General features: G+C 40.7%; 1 long non-coding RNA gene across 1 annotated transcript; it reads left to right on the forward strand.

The window, feature by feature from the left end:
* Window positions 1-702: 702 nt before the first annotated feature.
* LOC131556340 (uncharacterized) lies at window positions 703-21,000 on the forward strand. Its single transcript, XR_009274613.1, has 4 exons — window positions 703-755; window positions 6,043-6,197; window positions 18,342-18,387; window positions 20,760-21,000. It is a non-coding gene; the product is annotated as an uncharacterized LOC131556340 (long non-coding RNA).
* The last annotated feature ends 1,871 nt before the right edge of the window (window positions 21,001-22,871 follow it).

Consider the following 22,871-nt stretch of genomic DNA (forward strand, 5'->3'; position numbering starts at 1 on the left):
GCTCTCTTCGAGGGGCAGCACTGATCTGCATCACCAGAGGAACCTTTGGATGCAGGTTGCAGGTGGGCTCCTATGTGTACTCACTCAGTTTGCCTCTGTGGAGCTCCAAGACAGACAAGTGGTGCCCCAAAATGATGGAGAGCTTCAGCTCTGATAAGGGACTCCTTCCTGTCTTCCTGACCTGAGTTGTACCAATAAAACATAAAGGCAGGGGCAGTGCTAAGCACAATTAATGATTGCTTGAAGAAAGAGATATGTCCTTGTAGGGTACATTTTAAACATATCTGGCAACATATTCTTGCATCTGAGTTTGTTCCTGCCTGTAAATGAGTGAAATAACTGAGCAGGATGCTCTTAAAAGTAAGGGTTTTAGAACTCATATCTGTGCATTGCTCCTTTGCAGTATATTTCTGGAAGCTCATTAGAAGCTATTAAAGATTATTCACCCTTCCAACCTTTTCAGCAGATGTTCAGCTGTTTGTTTTTTCCTTCACTGCCTTAAGATATTTGGCTAAGCATTAGTACAAGACTGGAACAGGTCAGGAAAGTATTTATTTCCCAGAAAAATAAATAAACTAGTAAAATATATGGCAATTAATAAAATAAGTCATCTGCAACATATTAATGAGAGGTGGAAAATAAAAATTGAAAGTTTCAAATTTAAAGCTAAAGCAGACACTGAAATGACATTTCTCTTTCTACAGAGAGAAGGTTACAAAATGATAAAGAAGGAAAGGAAGAACCAAGGAAAAAAGGTAAAGCAAAAATTAATTCTGAGTTCTGGAAAACTCCTTTTCCTTTGCTGCATTTGTCTTTGACCTGTTGGTCATCAGGGGAGCTGTGAGGCTCATGAGACTTCTTGAATGACTTATGGTCATGTCTAAGAGAGTTTTATTTTGGCCCACACCTTAATGCTGAGCTTCAGACCTGAGAACAACCTGATCCCTTTTTATTGCGTCCAGCTCATTCCACAGCCACAGCCAGACTTTCAGTTCTTAGGTTTGGTTTCTCAGCTGAGCTTCATCATTTGTGTGACATTTTTTCCACTGCCCAGTGCAAAACCAGGGAGGTTATTTTTAATTGTCAGTGGTTTTAACTAACCTGCTCGAATGTACACTGCACAGGCTTGAGTCACTCACAGCCTAGATGAGGTGACTGAGTGGAGACAGCTTCTCAAAATGCCTCTCTGCCGTGACTGCCTGCGAGTCCTCCCTCTGTTCAGTACAGTCAGGCTTTAACAACCTAAACCACTGCAGGGAATGCTTTGAGTTAAACTGCTAGCCTTGCACAGAAATGGGCAAAAATCCCTTATACCAGCTCTCTACCACCTCAGTCACTAATTACTGCCTTTCAGTCTGATCTGCCTTGTGGGAGCCTGCTGCAATTGATGGAGTGTCCTAAGAGAGCCAGAGTTCCTCAGAGCAAGCGAGCCCAGTGCTGTGGGGTGGCACAGGGTGCTGGTGGGGATGGCTGTGGAGCTGGGGCACAGGGCTGGGCTCACACAGGCATTTGGGGTGCCACCTCACAGCATTCCATTCACATGGTCCAAAGCTGCAGTGCAGTGTGAGAGATAGGACAGCAAGACTCAATATACACACGTAATAGGCAGCAATCTTTATATATATATATATATAAAACAAGTAATTATTTCATGTCTGAAAAGGCATAGGAAGCTGTCTGCACTCTGAGAGTAGCTTGGCAGTGAGACAGCCATAACCGAACCAGAGCAGAAATGCAGAGCTCTTCTCCTAAGAGCTGGTGATGTGGGGCAGCTCCCTTTGTCACTTTCTAAAATAATTTCATAAAGTAATGTCTGCATATTGGTTAAATAAGTAGAAACTGGCTGAGTTTCAATCAATGTCTAACAGTCTCAGCAGCCTTAGCCAGTGCCCCTGGAAAGCAGAAAGCAAGCAGAGGCTGAGAGAAAAATACTGGGAGAGCTGGCACTGATAGCAGTGTGGAGTGTCAAATTAATAATGGCAGTGACCCAGATGCTCACATAGATGCCATCCTGTTAAATGCAGGTGTCAGTCACACCTGCACAGCACACAAGGAAGCAGAACACACTCCCTGGTCACATATGCACATATGTATCTACAGGTACCTATATGTGGTGGTGGGTGGACAAACAAAGCAAATGGGGGGAGAACATGCTGCAGGGTTCATGTGGTCACTGAAAATGTTCTCACTGAAAATGTGCTGCTGAAAAGCTTGCAGGCCAAATGCATATGGATGATTCCAGTGTCTGGAAAAACATGCTGTGGAACTGCTGTATTGTGCTTGAAGCTACAGACAGTCCCTGACAGCCTTTGTGAAGTGATATGAGGCTAAATGCCTGTGAGAGTGAGGAGGTAATTCTGTTGATTAATGCCAGTCTTGTTGGTATTGATGATTTAGCTGCCTGTATGAAACAAATGTGGGCAATCAGTTCATCTTGAAAAAACTTGTACAACTGAATAAAGGAAGTTGTTGCCTAATCTATTTTATACCAATTGCTTCATGCCACAAATTCAAGGCCTGATCCAATATGAATTGACATGGAGGAGAGATAGTCTATTCTCTGCAGTAGTCTTTGGATCCAGGCTTCATTTTAAAGCGAGCAAATACTGCGTGCTAAATTAGCATTCATCTGAGTTGTCACTATCTGTTTCTTGAGAAGCAGACAGGCTTGATATTCTCTGTGTAGCCAAATGAGTCTTAGCACTTACACGCTGGATTGCAAGGCAGCAGAGCCAACCTGAGCACAACAAAGTTTTGGTGAGAGCTGGGGCACCGTGGGCTGCTGCCTGCGGCAGACTGCCTCGGCTGCGTGTCTGACATGGGGCTCTCACTGCTGCGCTGCCTTACAGAGTCATTTACCACCAACAAACACTTAGTGCTTATGAGGCATTTTTCAAAAATCTCACTGGGGCCATACCTGGGGCTTTAGCTATTTAAACATCTTAAAAAATCTGTCCCTTGAGAGGATTTAACTTGGCAGGATTTAGGCTGCTAAGGCTCGCATCATCAAAGAGACCAAAGCGTCAATCCATCTCTTTTCACACCTAAGGACATAATAGTATCATGCCCTCTCCCATGAGGGGGTACTGCAGAGAAATTTCCAAGCTCTCAGCACCCAAACTAGCTAGCTCTGGAAGCAGATGGATTATAATTATAGCAGCGTTGAGCTGCACCTGAACTAATTAGCTCTGCTGAGAAACAGGGATTGAATTTAATAATGCATGTTCTGCCATACCAAAAAGGCTAGGCTGCCTTTGAGACCTGTGTGACTGTCTCTGCATGGTGCTGTGCTGAACTCCGTGGATGTACTGTGAAAGTCAGCTCAAAGCTTTTCTGTCACCATAATCTGCTGCAGAATGTAGGTATCACCTTGTCCCAGCATTCATGTACCATTGGAATAATTACTCCTCAGCTGTCACTTATCTCCTGACTATTAGTTTAGCATGTTATGTTTTGTATATGCTCAAGATTTTGCTGTCCAAACTCACCTAAATATTGAGATCTACTTCAAGGACTGCTGTGGCTAAAACCTTGAAGCCTTCAAAATGGGACTGTCTTTGCTATGGACCTGATGTTACCAGCATGGTCTCAACATGCTCAAAGTAAATGTAGCTGTGAGAGAAAGGTAGAAGAGCCAGGTTCAGATTCCTGCTCTGGAGCAGTGATACCTATCAGATGTGGAGTTGAACACCCATCTTAGATACATTTCCTAGTCACTGGGGTTAAAGACACTCTTCCTTACCTCAGTCCTTTGCATATCAAATAATTTCTATGAGGAGGGGAAACTCTTGTGTTGGTGTCTGAGAGAATTTTCCTACCCCAGGGAATGCTGACTGTTGGGATTCTGTCTTGGGGTGCTGGTTTGAACTCAAGCTCAGGCTGTGGTTTGGTCAGAAGGAGCAGTTGGACTCCGTTCTCCACACTATTACAAGGTGATCTAACCCCAAAGCTCTTATTTCTCTGGGGCTACCATTACATCTTTAAAAATGTAGATCTGGTGTTTTGTATCATACAAGTGGCTGAGATTATTTAGGAGCTTAATGGCTCTAAAGAGAGACTTTGTCTCTCTGGACACATATGAGCACCATTCCTTTCGCCTGAAATTTTTTTGTTACTAGTGTGATCCATACACTGCTCACCAGGTTTCTGTTGCCTCCATAATTATATGCCTATCCACAGAAAAATTGTATGAGTATTGTAAGAGGTGTGTTTAGGACTATAAGGAACGTGTATTGCTTAATTCTGTTAAGTCTCTTTACTACTTGGGGTGTACAAATGGAAACTGGTCCTTTGAATTACTTGAAGTCTTTTGAAAATTTAAGCCATGTTCAGGACATTTGATGATTTTTTTAATGTAGTAAGTATATTTAGACAAAGTTAATGACTCTGTGTGGTGCAGACAATATATTAAAACTACTGGATCACACAAATCTAGATGTAAATTTTTCAATTGTTTCCTCAATTTTGTAAAATGCAGACTTCAATGATATGAGCCAAAGGAGATACTTGGTTGCTACTGATGCATCTTGCCAGGTCTGCTGTTGCAGCGACAAGTAGGTCTCTTATCAGAAACCCAAAATACTTTTGACTTTGTATTGAAACCATTCTTTTTCCTGCCATTCTGTTGATAGGGTCTGAAATAAAATCCCTTAACTAGTAAATGATCTTATTTAGGAGACTTAATAATACCTGTGTTGAAACCAGATACCTGTGTTGAAACCAGATATCTGTGCAGGAAACACATTTCTTCTCCTCTTCCTCTATTTGCTCTTCAACATATTTGGCTTGAATAACTTTTTTTCTGAAAATATCAGTGGCAAGTGGATGAGCAGAGGCACTGGAAGCAATAAGGAGAAAGGGAGAGATGCAGGAAGAAGAGATGCAGGAAGAAGAGAGACAGGAAGGAAAACTCAAAATCTGAGCTCCTCTTCACCCTTCTCCTGGCATATCACCAATGCAGTATGCCTCTTCTACATGGAGAGGAGTAGAAGTGCAACCTCTCCCTAAGTAATTAAATGAATACTTAACCTGCAGGTTCAAAACTTACAGCATATTATAAAACAATTATGTTTCCTTTGCATGAAAAAGCTGAATTGCCGCTCAGCTTCTTTTGTCATCTGTATGCATGAGTTTCGAGCAATTAGCATGAATATATTACAGGTGCAGTGTCTCAGGAAATTGCAAGAAGCTGTGCTGTATTTTTGTACTATAGAGAAGTGACAGAGCTATAACTTTGGAAGAGTTGAAAAGTGGGGAGATGTGAGTATCTGAAGTGTGATTTTATAATCATAACAAGCACCGATAGCCATCCATTTAATAGTCATGAAATGAAATGCTGTATTTTCTTAGATTGTTCCATTGCTCATTTAATTTAACTGGACACTAAAAACTATTTAATTTTAGATTTTTGATTACCTTTCTAATGTGCCCAGTTTATCCTTTTAACTGCAGATAAAGTTTTTTTTGAAGGGTAACAGCAGTGGTATTATATTAGCTTTGATGTTATCTCCAGACTACTTCTTATGACAGTGAAACACCTTTTTGCATGTTCTTTAAGATAAATTACCTAGCAATTCAAGAGTCCTGAATTTTGTTTCGTACAGTTTTGTCACATTTAATTGTTCATGTAAAGCTGATTTTTTTCCTGACTCTCAAATGCAATTTAATTTTTAAGTGCAGCTTTCTCATAAATTCAGATGAGCAGAGTAAGATAAATGCTTCCTAAATCCAAATCTTAAAGTGACATTAATGGTGACCTTTTCTTTTTTTAATTAGAGTAATAGTGATTCACATCTGCTGAGGATCTCACCCTTAGAGTTACCTGACCTGATAATAATTTTTGCTGATGCTCCATTTATATGAGTACAACAGGGGGACCTCAAAGACTACAGCAATTATTCATATATGGTTTGATGCCCTTTTTTTCCACCACCGAGGCTCAAGGGAACAACTGTGGTAATAAGATTCATATCCACCATTTTACCATCATGAAATCACAGATTTGATGAATGATACTGATATGGAACTTTGCCTTCTTTGCAGGTATGAAAGGACAAATTAAATCCTGGGGTCTTCAAAACAAAACCCAGTGACCTCAGTCAAAACTCTTTGCACATAGAAAAAAATCCTGAAAACCAGTGTTGCGCACAGAGAATGACACATGGACATGTTTGGGAAGTGGCAAAGGAGGAGAAAATGTGAGTACCAGATCAAAAAAGCAGTCTTCAGGTAGTCAGCATGGTGGGTCATCTGCACAGTGTTTCCAGAAGCATGAAAACATCAGTGACTCCCCCTTACCTTCAGCTGCAGGGACACATCACCATTTTAGTGGAGTGGGAGGAGGTAAAAGAGCTTACTCTGAAATGGAAATAGAAGGAGAAGGATATCACATGAAACGAATTCTGAGAGCAAGAAAGACTTGTGACATGTTAAAGATTATGTGTTCTGCAGATAGCAATCCTAGAGGCACAGTGGCTTGGTGGCTTTTTATATGAGAATAAGATCTGTACTAAAGCCCAGTGTTGTCCTGCATGATGCACCAATGTTTTAGTGCTAGTTTGGATGCTGATTTCCTATTTAGGAAACTTTCAACTCCACTCTAAAGTAACAATGTCAATAGAAAACATATTTTTCCATATAATCTTTACCTGAGAGCCCCCCAACCCCTGTTGTTTTTTTTGCATGGTTTATAAATTAAAAGTGTTTGTGCACCCCAAGGCACCACCTCACTCCTCTGTCTCTGGGTTCTCTGTGTGGGTCTATAGCTAAAGTGGTGACTCCTGTCCTATATTTCAAGTGTAACTGGAGGCCTTTTGAGCAAACTATCATTTACAAAAGAGCCAGAAATTGCACAGCCTCTGTGGCTCTGGGAAAATCTAATGGAGTTGTAGACTAATCCCCTCACCATTGCTCCACAGAGCATGGAGATCAAATTCCCACACTTCCAAGGAAGAAGTAAATGTTCTCAGAGGGAAACCTCAGACAATTTTTCTCTTTTCCTCCCTCTTGGGTAGAGTTTTCTATGGGAATGACTGAGGATTGACCCTATGGAAAAAAGAATTCAAGAATACTTATTATAAAATTGATTTTATTTCCTTGTCATTGTGAAGTTGTTCCCTATAGCATGTTCTCTAATGATTTATCCAGAAGTTTCAAGAGCTGTAAGTACCAGTGGTTCTGTATTTCCCTGGCCTGTCTCACTGACAGATGGCACAGAGATGGGGATTGCAAGGCACAGCAGGGACAAAAAGAGAGATAGTCAAGATAAAGATGAATTTTTTTTTTTTTTACTGTAGGAGAAAACTGCTTGGAAAGATCAGGAGTGAGACCAGCAGCATTTGCTGTGTATATTCTGAGTGAAATAGAAATTGTATTTGAGATCTAGGCTATGTTTAAAGACAATGAAATTTGCCTCAGACACAAGTCCCAACACTTTTATCATTATCTCCCTTTAAATCTATTTCACTCTTTTCTTGTAGTATTTTTGCACAAATGAAAGAAGAGCTTCTGGGTCCTCCTCTCTTCCCCCTGTTCTCTTGTTAATGCCTTTCCTCCATGCAAACCTCTGCACACTTCTAGGAAGGTGGATGCAAAGTGCTGAAGCAACACAAGGTGTGATGTTCTTGAGAAGTCTCTGGTCTCCTGAGCAGCTTCTTGTGAGATTTATAACTCCAAAGGATTGACTATAAATAAATAAAACCTTTCAACACCTTCTAGCTCCTGGGAAACCAAGTCCAAAAGATACTGAGTTTTGCTTACCACTTCCTCCTGCCAGGGTTACCAGAGGGTTTGCTGTCTATTCAGTCCTGTCATGCCACCTGCCTCTTGCATTCTGTCTCCAGCAACCACAGCAATATCCTGTCTCTTCTGCTACTCATCCATCCAATATATCAGTGCATGGTAATGTAATGCTTGAGGATAATACCCTGGTATATCTTCTGACTTCTACATATGAGATTTGGTGTTTGCTACTTCTTTTTCTATTTGATAATGACTCTAGAAATTCTTACACAGACAGCAAATGCAGTTGTGAGTTCAATCTTCAGATTTCTTTTTTTCTTAGGGCACCTCTTTTCCTTAATTGCTTTTGCTTTGTTTGTTCAAATTAAATATTTATTGCATTTTAAAGAAGAATGAACTTTTGGGACAAGATAATAAAGGATTTATCTGATGATAAAACATGTAAATCTTTCCAGAAACTTCAGGAGGATTTTAATATTAATGCAGATCAAATATGGAAATATATGCAACTTGTGAATAGTTTTATAGAAACAGGAAGAGCTGTGGCGTCAGTGTAGGAATAATCCTTATTAGGATGACTTTCTGATATTGATAAGACAGGAATACAGGATCTCTTTTTTTTCCTCTTGCTTAAATCTCTTCATTCTTTTGTAAAAGTTCAGAAAAGAATGACAAGTCCTTTTCTTTTTTATGTTTTAATAAACTGCTGAATAAGTAATTACAGAAGAAACTACAGGGAACAAGTTTGTTGTGACAAGGAAAGAAAATTGATTGTCTAAGAAGTCCTCTCAGTTTCTAATAACCAAGGGGTCAATCTACAGTCCCACCCTATAGAAAAAAAAAAATAAATTATAGATAATTAGTATTTTGCTGGTTGACTATTTTGAAAAGCATAGCTGTCCCCCATGATAAGGTGCCCGTAGGATAACTCCTCCCTTCTCTTTGTATGAAGTATGAGGGACTAGTACTTAATATTCCTAATTTAATAGAACATAGTTATGAAGTTAATGTTTAAAATACTTAATTTTTAAAAATTTCTCATTTACTCTTTCCAAATCATTGAAACCATAGAATCTACTTAACAGCAAAAAACACCAGAATTTTTAAGTTTGGAGAAAAGTGAGAGGAGGAAATCAAGAGGTAAGATATGGGTGAATTCTCTACACAGCAATATTCTCAGTATCCTTTAAAAGTTTTAGAATTCCTTTCAAGAGTGAATCATGATAGAAGTATTGAAATCTCATAACCATTAAGGACGACCACTGAACTGGGGGGATATTGGCATTCCTGCTTCATGCCTAAACAGATTATTCCCTTTTGGCATTTTCTGATCACCATGTTTATCACAGTGAAATCCCAGTTTGATTTGGCTTTCACACGTGCACATAGTTTGTACCAATCAATTTAATGAGTGGGCATGATTGGAGAGGTTTGTGGTTGTAAAATGCACAAGATCAAGGACTTTATAAAATAAGTTATGGTTTTCAGAAGGTCCTCAAAGACCTAAGTCCTTTGCAGTGTGAAGTTCAGGGCTCCAGTAATCAGAAATATGCTTAGTACAGAGAACTGCAGGGCAGTCACAGAATGCCCTGAGTTGCAAGGAACCTTAAGGATCATTTACTTCCAACTCCCGTGCCATGGTAGGGACACCTTTCACTAGATCAGGTTGCCCAAAGCCCCATCCAATCTGGCCTTGAACACTTCCAGGGATGGGGCATCCACAACTCCTCTGGGCAACTAGTTCCAGTTCCTCACCACCCTCACAGTAAAGAATTTCTTCCTAATATCTAATCTAAGCCTGCCCTCTTTTAGTGTAAAGCCATTTTCCCCTTGTTCTATCACTACATGTCCTTGTGGTTAGTCCTTCTGCTGCTTTCTTGTAGTCCCCTTTATGGACTGGAAGGCTGCTGTAAGGTCTTCTTGAAGCCTTCTTTTTTCCAGGCTGAGCAACCCAACTCTTTCAGTCTGACTTCATAGGAGGAATGTTTCAGCCCTCTGATCACTGTAGTAGCCCTCCTCTGAAGCTGTCTAACAGGTCGGTGTCCTTCTTAATTTGGATGCTCCAGAGTTGGATGCAGTAATCCAGGTGGAATCTCAGGAGAATGCAATAAAGGAAAGGGTCACTCTACAGAGATTCTGCCTTTCAGTGTTATGTCTCTTTACAGACTGTGTTCCCTAGCATGAAATCTTTCAAGATTCATTGTTGTGTTTAGAAGCATGGAATAGCTGGTGCATAGCCCAGAGATCCAGAGATCACCTTATTCTTCTAACACCCTCAGTAATCTATCTGTTCTCAGGCTTAACATTACCATATTGAATAAGTTTTCAAATTTGCCCAACATGATGATTTTGCAAGGCTACATATGAAACTCATTTGTGCTGCCCTCTGAAGTAATTCTGAAAACACCCTGCTCCCATTCATCATTCAGCATGCAGGTTTCTTTCACTTACTGTGTTCTAGGATGTGCTGTCAGCTAACTAGTGAAAATCCTCTGTAGGAGGTTTTGCTCATTAGAGAAGCGATTTAATGCTAAAGAAATATTTTGCTTTCTATTTTAAAATGTCTTTTTGAATAAATAGTGTACAGATTTTCCTGAGATGTGCTTTGAGCTGCTTGGAAAATGAAGAACAGAACCTTTCACTAAAATTAAAGGGAAAGTTCAGTGAAATTTGGATTAGACTCCAATGATAAAGCAATCTGAAACAGAAACATCATTAAAAGATACTAGTAATGGAACTGTGAGCTTATTTGTCTGAAAAACAGCTTGCGAGGTAATAAGTAATGAATTACTGCTAAGAAGTACATCTGTCTCTTAAGAGAAAAATGTCTTGTGGAATGCATTGTACATCTGTACTGATGAAATTATTAAAATGAGTACCTTTGAGATAGGAGTATATGTCATGAAGATGACCAAGCAAACATTGGATTAGGGGGCTTTTATGCTAATTAAATGATGGACACACAGAAAAGAGATAAATTGTTAATATATGCTAAACACAAAAAATCTAGAAGACCATCTGATTCATTCTATCAGAGAGAAAACATATCTGCTTAATTAAGGGCTGTAATATTGTATGCATGCTTGCAAGCAGTGATAAGGTAGCTAATCTAGCTTTTCCTGAGGTGCACTCTGTCTTTTTAGTGCTTAAATTTTAGCCTTAAGATTCCCCTAATGTTGCTGTTTGTATGGGATTGTTTCTCTGTTGCTGGCACATAACCGATTTCCTGAGAGATAGATGCACCTCCAAATAGCAACTGCTTGTCAGGAAGACAGTTTTTCATACCTGGCTTTAATGCAGACCTTTATTTTACAGACAGGTTTCTCAGAGGCTCGCGCTGTCTTATTTTTAATGACTAAAAAAAAAGCTGGATGAGTGGGAAATGCTGTCACGCAGGCGTTCCAGATGAGACTGGGACAACATCGCATTTGAATAGCCACCCGACGGATCTGTCAAGCTGAGCTGAGACATGCCTCAGCAGCCTCGGCTCAAAATCCAGCCCTGGGATGGAGGGTGAGACGCAGGAGTGCCCACAGCCTGCGTGTGCCTTGGCTCCTCTCTGCAGTGCTGCTGCCTGGGAGAGCGCTGGCGTTGGCAGGGCGCCGTCCCGCAGAGGAGCTCAATTGTGCCTCTGCTGTACTGCAGGAACATATGGCTCAACGCCTACGGGAAAGTATCAGGGACGGAATCTTGCAGCAGTAACATAAACATTATTTTGCATGAAGTAAAATCAATATTTGTTGTCTGAGCATCTTCCCAGGGTTTCAAAGCCAAGTGTTGGTAGATTTCACTAAGTTTGGGGTATTTGTTTCCATTTGCTTCCCAGTCAACATTTGTTTTTATGGGGAAGCTGCAATTTTCTGGGTTGTGTTTGTGGACCGCCCCTGGATGTACATACAGACTGGGGAATGCAGTCCCATGAGAGGGACCTGGGGGTTCTGGCAAGTTGAACATGAACCAACAGTGCCCTGGCAGCCAGGAGGGCCAAGCGTGTCCTCAGAGGCATCAGGCACAGCATCACCAGCTGGGCAAGGGAGGGGATTGTCCTGCTCTGCGCTGGGGCAGCCTCACCTTAAGTGCCGGGGGCAGTTTTGGGTGGCACAATACATAAAAGACATTAAACCATTGGGGACCTTAATGGCCTTCTCCAAAGGAGGGCCATGAGGATGGTGAAAGGTGGGAGTTGAAGCTGTATGAGGAGCTGCTGAGGTCACTTGGTCTGTTTAGTCCAGAGGAGACTGAGGGGAGACCTCACTCACTGCTGTCACAACTTCCTTGTGAGGGGAAGAGGAGGGACAGGCACTGATCTCTTCTCTGTGGTCACCAGTGACAGGGAATGGCCAAGGGAATGGCCAGAAATTGTGTCAGGGGATGTTTAGGTTGGGTATTAGAAAAAGGTTCTTCGCCCAGAAGAGTGGTTGGGCACTGGAACAGGCTCATCAGGGAAGTGGTCACTGTACCAAGCCTGACAGAGCTTGAGAGATATTTGGATGATGCTCTTTGGCACATGGTGTGACTTGTGGGGATGGTGCTGTGCAGGGCCATGAGTAGGACTCAATGATCCTTGTGTGTTCCTTTCAACTCAACATATTCTGAGATTCTGTGATACAAATTTTGCTCCTAATCGTTGCCCATATAAAATGTTGGGCTGATGGATATCTGCCCCATGGAAATTCAAGTGCCAAAAATTCAAAGCAAAGCTGGCACCTTCCTTACAAAGCTCTCTCCCCCTTTTTTTTTTTCATTTGAGTATATCTCTGTAGGACCAAGGAAGGCTTCCACAAGCTTTGCAGTGGTAAACTTGTATTAGTAGTGACTACTGATCCCAGAGATGTGAATTGTGAAATTGGTGCACATTGTACCAAAATTCATTATTATTTTCATTTTAAATGTCCACATCTCAAAAAGAAAAATTCTTGGTATGGAACAACTTACATGAGTAAGTGAACCTTGATGTGGGTCCCATGGAAGAGGTCAGAGAGCTGCTCTTCGTGGTGAACTGTCACCAACAAAGCAGCCAAAGTGATCTGATTCTCTGTGCTTGAGCCATACATGTTTTCCCAAACAGATTAGCGCTGATTAGCAATGAATTACCAAGCGTGAAATGAGTTTCTTGGCTTCTAGCCACTGGACACATAGAAAGAATGTATCTGCAGGAGGAGGAAAATGAGTATCCACGGCTGCATAAAACACTTGGATGTGTTTGTTGTTGCAGGCTATTGCCAGCTCAGAGTAAGTGTAGTCATTGCCAGTTAAATAAAACACCTCTCTCCTTACAGTAAGCATATTGCTTGCTAAAACCAGGATCTTTTAAATAATGTCTTTCTGCTTATCTATGGTCTTTGAATATATTTTTTGCTGAATAGGAGCACAGTATTTGAGCACTTCTGTCATGCATAAGCAATCTGCTCTTTAGACAGTGATGCTTACTTAAAATGCTGATGTTGATGATGCTGAAAACGTGGGGTGAGGGAAAACTCAGATCCCGTCTTGATGAGGCTTGCTTCTTTAAGAGAAGGTAAAAGATGAGTTCATCACTTAGCAGCAATTTAGAGCACAAGTAAGCAGTTGGAGTACTTTTAAGAGAGATATTAATAAAAAGCCACTTGTTTCTGGCAGGTAAAAAAGAGGGAAATTGGTCCACCTGATTATGAAGAAAAAAATCAGTGAGATGGTTGGTCTGTTAGGCTGTGGCCTCTGCTCTGAAATAAAAGGACTCTTGCCTTATTTCACTGATGACAGGATGAGGGTGTGAGGCTTCTCTTTGCCAGCAGGAACATGCAAACCGCATCCTCAACCCTTCAGCCAGTTTGTGTTAGTAATTCTAAGCAGTCTGATGCTAGGTACAGTATCTCCACAGTTAACAGGTGTATTATTACTTTAATTATCTTTAACTACTAGGCATGCTGTGATACTAGGCATTGAGAGATTCAAATATACAGTAGGTCTGATAACTGTTTGTCTTGAATAGATTCAAATGCTTGGGGTTTTTTTGCATAGAAGAGCTAATCTTTGTTACTAGTTTGCTACTCATAATCTTGGCTATACAGGCTAATTAATTCGCCAGAAGTCTTATGGTTGACACCTGAAAAAAAAGGTAAAAATATAGATGATGTCCTACATTTGCTTACCAAAAGGAGACTGATATTTTTAAAAGGGAAAAAAATCCAATATTTTAACTGTTGTATGAAACTAGATAAAAAGTGGATAAAAACCTAATTCCTATGCATTGAACTGAAAGGTGAATATTTATTTCTAATTTTTGTATCTGTCTCCAAAGAGAGTACTTGCACTCTAATGAGGAAAAGGAGGGGAAAATGGTTATTCAATACTTTACTTTTTAAAAAAGAATTTTCCTTTTGTCTTTTGCAAGCAGACATTATAACAGAAATCTCACTGAATTGCCCAAATTTCAAACCAAAATTTTCTGGTAAAATAATTAATATAATCTAGCACACATTCACTCATCTCTGTTTATTCTCTTTATATATTCATTTTCTATGGCTGCCTTCTTTACCACTTCCCAAATATTTTCCTTTCTTGGTTGTTTTTTGTTTTTTATCCCCGCTTTGGTTTGAAGCTGCTCAGAAGTGGGTGTCAGTAGTATTAACTCCCACCTTAAAATTCCAACCTCCTGATGTCTAGTTTTTAAAAGCAATGGACTAATGAGAAAAAGATGCATGGATTCAGCTTTGTATTTATTCCTCACTGTGAATCCTAAGCCATGTGATGCACCTGTGCATGCTGGCTTTACTGTAAGATTCTCAGACACTTACTGTACTGGTAGGATGTTTCCAGACAAATACATATCTTGCAGGTGTAGCACTGTTTTCTCAGAGGTTTCCTGAAGGGTTATAAAGAGCATCCATGTTGGGCAATGCACCAATGTTCAGATGTTTTTGAGGCATTCAGATGTCAGTGGTTAGCACTCACTTGCCTTTAAGTGAATGCATTCCAAGGAATTTGTCATCTCTCTGTTTTTAGCAATATTATAAACACAGCCTTGCATGGATCTCTTGGCATACGAGGGTGTACTTGGAGCAGTGTGTTCATTGAAGATTCTTTTTCACTCTTCAGCCTTGTGTGGATCTTTAATGACCTGCTATATGCTTCCCCTTTCTCTAATCTTCTGAGAGAGTCAGCAGGCACAAACTGTACTGAGAAAATTATACTACACCACATTCTGAAACTGTAGGTTTGATTTCAGCCTGTCTGGTGGGACTGCTGCTAAAAGTCAGCATCTAAAGGAGCAGCTCATTTGAATTCTGGATGTACACACAAGTTAATACGAATGTCCTCAGAAACTGAAGGCTGATATATCAAAGCCACCATTCAACACCACCTCAGGAATGTTCCTAATAGTGCAACCATTTTTTCCTTTCACTTCTGTCAAATTTATCAATGTCTGATGTCGCTCTTTCACAAAGACGCAGACTATTAATATGTATAAAGTAAAAATAAAAGTTCATCCCTATGCATTAACATTTACTCATGGCAATTATGCCTGAGCTTATTAAATTCATATGTCCCCCTCTTTTTCTTTCTTTCTTTCCATTCCAACCCTACAGAAAGTAGTACCAGATTTATCTATTTTTATTATTCTCTATGTGTGTGTACCCCTGTATCTGTGTTTTTATGTGCATTATCTATACATCTCTATATATACTTCAGCACTGAGGACTGAATAAATTTACTCACTTTTTGTATCGTACTGCTTGAGCATTTCCCAAGAAAACTAATGACTGCTTACCTGGAGCTAGACTGAGTTATTAGGCAGGCACATAACTGTACTGCCCCAGGAAGTATACATGAAAGGAATTGGACCTGAGAGCAGGAGTTTGTCCTGCCTCTCCCTCCTCGTTTGTGAAGTGAAAAGGTAATTTGCACTTCTCCTTTTTTCACGTGCCTTTTTCTGCTGTTAATTTTCCTGTGCATTGGGGCAGCATGTAAGAGAGGGAACCAAGCAGCTTTCACCTCTCACACCCTCTCTTGGGGCTACAGTCCCTCTCTGCTGAGCCCAGATGATCCCTGTAGCCTGGGGATGTCCCTGTGCTAGGCTCTGCCAGAGAAGGGGCAATTTGATCTCTGCATAGAGACAGCCATGAGGTTAAATGCTGCATGCTTCCTTGCATGGAATGTTCACCTAGATTCTCCCCAAGAGGATCATCTCCTTGTCCCTGACCTTTGCTGCTTCCTGCAGGGTGGGATGGGGCTGCATGCCCTCAGTGCCTGGCATTTGGCTGTCCCTCTGTGGGTTTAGGACACAAGGGTGGGTGAAGGGAGAGTGTGCAGGATCTCACAGGGTTTGTGTCTGCACTCTCCCCACCTGTAGTTGGAGGATGCTATGGCACAAGTTGGGGTTTGCACTAGTTTTGGTGGAAACCAACAGTTTAAGCCACTGAATGAGGAACTTTGGTGAAGAGGCCATGTGTAGGGTGAAATTTTGCTGCAAATCCAGGGAGCGCCTCAAGGTAGGTTCCCACAAAGGGGTTGTAAGTCCAATTCACATTCTTGGATTGATGAAGCCTGCAAACACCCTCCTTCAGCTGGGCTGGCCACTTTCTGAGGGACTGGAGCAGGTGAAGTGAGAAGATGGGGGTCATAAGATAGAGGGGAGATTATATCCTAATGCTATGTAATTTTCCAGACTGCTCCTCTGGCAGGGATATTATAACACAATTAAATCCCCCTTCATCCCATTCCAGCTCCACACTGGGAACTGAAACCTGCAAATAAGTCCTTGTATGTATTGAACTGAAACCTGAAAATGAGTCTTTGTATGGACTTTAATTTCAGGGATGCAACTGCTTTCCACTCTCTGACAGGGTGAGATAGAAGAGGAAAGACCAAAGAAACTAGACTCCTATTCCAAGGAATAAGTTCAAAAAAGAGCTTCTATTGCAGTAATCACCACAAGTACCTAGAGGCTATAGTCAAGGTTGGAAGGATGCTCCTTTGATGTCTTCCTAAAATAAATACAAACATTTTTCACTCTTTTAAGCTGAGTCAACAAAAGAGCAGGTAACTGCTCTGTTAGCTAAAATATCCCCAACACTACTTTGGTCACTTTTTCTTCTGCCATGGCTTAAATTGCAGGTTAAATATTATCTTCATTTGTTCTCTTAGATATTGACTGGAAATTAGAGGCCAGAGGAGAGAAGAGAAGCAAACCCCATGGCTATAAAAAAGGACAAGAATTTGGTTCTTGTTGACTTGTCTTCAGTCCTCTCCTGGCAGCAGCCTCAATACTTGCATTTTTGGTTGCTCAAAGTGCAATAAACAAGCAGCATTCCCTGGCAGGAGGCTTCTCAGAGTGGACAGCTATGTCCTAGACATCACCCCCTTGCCTGGTGACAGCCACACTTGTCTGACACTTCGTGCTGGTGACTTCTGTGCTACATTGCCAAGCCCTGTTGGCTTTCCTGAACTCTGACTGAGAACCCTGAGATGCTTCAGTCCAGCAGCCAGCTGTCATCAATAACAACTGCATTTACCATTATTAAAATTAGCTTGTTTTCTTCAAAGTAACACTTGTCTATGTGTTTCTGTTCATGTGACTAACAACACAATTAACTTTTATTTTGTCCACATCTGTATATTTACACGGCTGCTGAAGCCCCTGTGAGCTGGGTGATTTATAAGCGCTTTGTGCCACTTGCCTGTCCCACTCAGTAGGAAACTATAACCTAACCCTGTCCCTAATGGCATTAAAAGGTCCAATTAATCAAAAAAAGGGGTCAGTTAATATTCTCCACACATAAGTGCTGAACATCAGAATAATTTGCTCTCTTGTGGTTGGCATCCCATCATTTTGTGGTTTAGTTAAAAAGGAAATTGGCAGGACAGCCACAAGTGTACACCATGGGATTGCTCCACAGATTTGGGGCAGCTGTTATATCTGCTGCAGAGAAATGTTTTCTCTGCTGAAAGAGTTTTTTAAAATAAATAGACAAGTTAGTAGGGAGTAAAATTTTCTTTTTGTGGTTTGAGAAACTTTCTTTCTTTTTACTTCAAAGACTTAAGTGGCACGAGGGAATCCCCTAGCAGCCATAGGCCCTGGGAATTAAATTTTCTCCATCTGTTCCCTAGTCCCTGAGCAACACAGAACAAATCCTACTACCATATATCTCTTTAAGCAGCCTCCTGTGGAAAGAGTGAAGCTTGATTAGTGCATGTGCATATGATTGCCTGCCCACATTTAGAAAACTGGCCACTAAGAGAAATGTTGGCTCAATATTCATTACATCCTGAAGCTCTCTGCACTGTATACATGACAAAGTAATATTTCCACAGCAGGAGGCAATGTGGAAAACAAGGGTTGAGATAGTCTTACCTGAAACCAAATCAATTAATTTGCTCTACAGTTCTCAAAAAGGTCCTTCTCTTAATAAAAGGCTGACCAGGCTTCAGGCTCTTGTGTTTGACCAGTGCTCTATAGATGACCTGGGACAGTTTACTGGCAGATGCAGTCTTCCTAGGAATGCCTTCTGAGTACCATTTAAATGCTGTTTATAAAGTAGTAACTGTGATTTTTCTAACTGAAGTTGTCTTGAAATTTTTTCATCAGCTGTTCTTTGAATTGGGAATATTTTTTTTTCCAGAAAATGCCATTATAAAAGTGAGTTACTTTGTTCTTTCAGCGTTCTGGTGAGTAATTAAAATAGATTTTCATCTATTTGTGTGTTTTCTGTCTGAAGCTGCCAGGAACTTAGGGCAGGTTTACATCCCAGGCTGTTTTGTCTGTGTCTAAATGCTAATGTCTCATTTTGTTTAACACGCCACTGGAGTTTTTCTGGAGCTGAGACCTTTCTGTAACACTCAGTTTCAAGAGGTCTGGCCTTGCTTATGCCTGAATATGGCTCATTTTGTGTCTGACTGAGACCATTTGATACAGTGGTGGTTTAATTTTAAGATTTTTGATACTTGTTTAGAAAAAGCTTTTGGGATATGCCTGCATCCTCTGTTCCTTATTCACTCAGCTGCTCTTTCTCATTCACCTTTGAATTCCCAATAATGTGATCCATGTGTGTAGACTATGTTTTATGGATGAAACGGATTGGCAAATTAAGCTACCTGGCTATGGAATTTAATTCCTTGAAGTGCAGTTCTGTGTCTTTCATTCCAGTGCAGAAAGCAGAAATTTATAACAGACATTAATAGATTTGAGATATTGCAGGGCAGATATTTTTTTATAAGAGGTGCCCTAATAATGAAGAGTTTCAAAAAGACCATTTTTGCAGAATTCATTATTGTTGTCTGGACACAGCTCAGCCTAACATTTGTTTAATAGTTTGGGGTTCTTTTAGGGATATGACCAAAAAATAAAAATGAACTTCATAAACAACCATTAGAAATTTAGAAATTGAGGATCTGAAGTTGTTTGTACAAAAGTTTTCAAAGGGCTTAATTTGTGAATTTTTAAATTAGTAAATATCTCTAGTTTTGATCAAGAATGGGATTGTCAAATGTTATAAACTAGTTATAAATAATTTTCATACGCAACTGTCTCTACACCAAAATAAAAAAATACTTCTATTTTATTACACCAATTTTTATTTTAAAAGTTAATTTAAAATTAAAACAGTGTGGTATTCTAATCATTGCAACATATGTATGGCTATTTTCAGGTAAATCCTGTGCTTAAAAATAACCAAAATGCCAGTGATTCTAATTATACACTACTATTGTCTACAAGCTATTTAGCAGATAAATGGCTGGACAACTTTCTGTCAGAGGAATATTGAGAGTGGAGAAGGTGGAGACCTTATTGCAGTCTGCAGCTTCCCCAGGAGGGGATCCAGAGGGACAGGCGCTGATGTCTCCTCTGGTGACCAATGTCCCACCAAGGGACCCAAGGGAATGTCCTGAAGCTGTGCCAGGGAGGTTTAGACTGGATATTAGGAAAAGATTCTTCACCCAGAAGGAAGTTGGGCACTGGAACAGGGTCCCAAGGGCAGTGGTCACAGCCCAAGCCTGACAGAGTTCAAGAAGCATTTAAACAATGCTCTGAGGCACGTAGTGTGTTTCTTGGGGTGTCTTGTGCAGAGCCAGGAGTTGGACTTTAATTATCTTTGTGTGCTCCCTCTAACTCAGCATATTCTGTATTTTATGATTCCATTCAATTTTTCTGTCTTGTTTTTGGGTCTGTTACTTAATGACAATCTAGCAACCTTTTCCTGAATGAAAACCAACATATCCATGCTCATCATAACTAGCAGCAGAACCGTAGTGTCTTTGGTCTCCAAGAGCTGAAAGCAGCCCACTGTGCTAAACACTGTGCAAACACTGCACAGGTGCAAATGTAGCTCTAGAAGGAGCGTCCTCACATTCAAGCGAGTTAAGATCTGGACACTGGCAACAATAAAATGGCTAAACCATCATCAGACTCTCTCCTTTTCTGATAAAGTGAACATCAGTGTCACAAAGATTCATTGTGACTCAGCTGTCCAGTTCTACGGTGCCTAAGGGGCAACGCTGGGCCTCACCCAGGTCATTGGTGGCAGCTCTACTGGCCTTGAAATCATCAGTAAAAATATATTCATTCCTTATGAAACTAGCTGTTTCTTGATTTTCCGGCCTCTTTCCCTCAAAATTTTCAATGAGTTTGTAAGAGAAGATGGCAATAAAAAATACTTGGATGGATTGTTCTAGTAATATCTTGTAATATATTTAATGATTCTTTTCATTTACTGAATAGCATTTAAGGTAAAATCTCATTCCAGACTTACACTGTTCTGCTCTTAGTGCTCTTTCTATTTTACAGCAACTTCTTCTTGTAACAAAATCTATTTTATGAGGGTAGCTTCATAAAGGAGTTATGTTTTCATTTGCAGTTTGTTAAATTATGGCAGTTTCTGTATCTAAATGCTAAGGAATGGGAGCCTTTTATTTGGCTACAGTTTTAGATAAATACATTATTTATAAAAATAAGCATTTCTCCTTATAATGTACCAGGAAATAGTTTGCATAATCCCCAACTTCTTGCAGAAATCCAAACGTGATTCATTTCCTTTTCACAGGTTTTGATGGAGTAAGAACATGAGAAAGCTGATTCAAAATACACCCTCTGAGGCCAAACTTGACCTGTTCTCAAACACTTCTGCTCGGCTCAAAGAGGCTGATCCACAGGGACTGATGCCAAAGGAAGGTGCTCAGGGACCAGGGCCTGGGATGCTGAATATGGCACTTTTTCAAGGTGAAACAGCAACACAGAAGGAAGATATTTTTAAAGTAAAAGTACTTGCCTGATTCTCCTGTCACTGCTCAATGACATGCATTTATGTATACTATTTAAAGCTGTGTTAAATGCAAAAATATGTGTAGTCTGTGACACTCAGCTCAATAGATATTAAAAGATCCCGGTCTGTGGTAGTCATTTAACTTGCTCTTTAAGACTTTTGCAACTGTTTCACATTTTCTGTGCCTTTTTAGTGTGCGAGATGAAAGCTGCATTGTGGTGATAGCTCAGAGAGATATCCTTTTTCCCTCTTCCCCTTCTCCTTCCTCCCCCCTCACCTTTCTCTGCCCCCTATCCCTTCCCTCCTCTTCTCTTCCCACTTTTTAAAAGGAAGGAGGATTGGTTATTTTCATTATTATTTTATACCAACACTGAGTTGAAAACATTTGTAGTTGTTTAAGTACTTAAGGAAGATCTGCCTCTTACCTCCGGGTAAGACAGTAAATTCTTCCATGTGTTGACTTCATCTGTTATCCCTACCCATTTTCCACATGCCTGAGGGATATTTACTCAGACAGACTCTCTCTGTACTGGAGAAATCTCTGGCCAAGGTCAGCCAGACAAGCAGCACTTACTCAGGATGGGTGTGTATGTGTGAACGGCAGGTCAGTGACATGTGCTGGGGAAAGAAAGTGGGAGCAGCCCTTTCCTCTTCAGCTCCCTCATGAGAGTAACCCTGGCTTCAGAACTGAAGAGCCTCCCCTGCTCTGCCATCGGCACTCCAAGCGGCACTGAGAGTGAGGTCCTCCTCAAAACCTGATTCAAGGTCTTCATTCTCCAAACCTTTGAAACCCTAGTTTTTGCTAATTGAAAGAGTAAAAGCTGGGCCAAATCATGCAATGGGGGATGAGATATCTGGTGTGTTCGCTCAAATGCTCTGGTGCAGACCCAGAGTTTGGCATCCAGTAAGGGGTCTACAGACTGACAACTCCTGGGGCTTGCATCTGTATTTCAATTCTCTCCTGATGTTCTGCCTTTTCCTCCCTGAGCCAGACGTCAAATTCAGCTGGCAGGTGAACATGAATCCCTACAAAATGGCATGTGATATGTACAGTCACAAGGTGGGGGGCAAGCTGCAAAGGTGAACATATGAGTTTGTTTTTATGGGGAGGAGGGAACCTGACATATGGAGAATTCGTGCAAATTGCGTAAGTCACTTTGAGCAAATGAGATCTGCCTTTCCCGATGACCTCTGAGTGCTAGGAAAGCTCTCCCTAACCACAAAGCTCAATATTCAAATGTCAGTCCTTCCCTTACAACTAATTCCCCTTAACAGGGTTATATATGTGAATAGCCTCATTGGGATCAAAGGAGTTACTTACCTGCATGCAGTGTCAGGCACACACATTTGCAGGATCAGGCCCTCCAGGCACACAGCAGCTTTCATTGCCCTGCATGTTGCTCAGGCACAATCTGATGTCAATTAAGGAAAGTGAAGAGAAGCATATGCTTACATGGCAAGAGTGCTGCAGAATGTTTTAAAGTGTGAAAGGTTTAAATCACACCAAGGCTATAAAAATCAGCTTTGTTTATGGACTGGTGCAGAGACCTATTGTACTTTGTATCGATCAATCCATTGAACACCTGGTTCAAAATGTTCAATTGAAAGCTGGGGAAAAGTGCTAAATTGAACAATCTAAGTAACCTGTGAACCTGACAGTCATAAATCAATGGAGATGTTACACACAGTTAACCCTAACCAGTTAGCAAGTTGTACCAATTATTCACTTTGTTACCTGGTTAGGAGCTAGTTCACCGTTTCAGAATTGTATTAATACAGAAAACATTTGTTCTGAGTGACCCTCAGTAAACAGTACCAGGTTCACTGAAGACTTTCTCCCCTGCATCTAGGCCAGAAAAACCTTGCCTGAAAATCAGCTTGGGAAAAAGGACA

The sequence above is a fragment of the Ammospiza caudacuta genome, chromosome 3 (genome assembly GCF_027887145.1).
Source record: "Ammospiza caudacuta isolate bAmmCau1 chromosome 3, bAmmCau1.pri, whole genome shotgun sequence".
Taxonomy (NCBI): Eukaryota; Metazoa; Chordata; class Aves; order Passeriformes; family Passerellidae; genus Ammospiza; species Ammospiza caudacuta.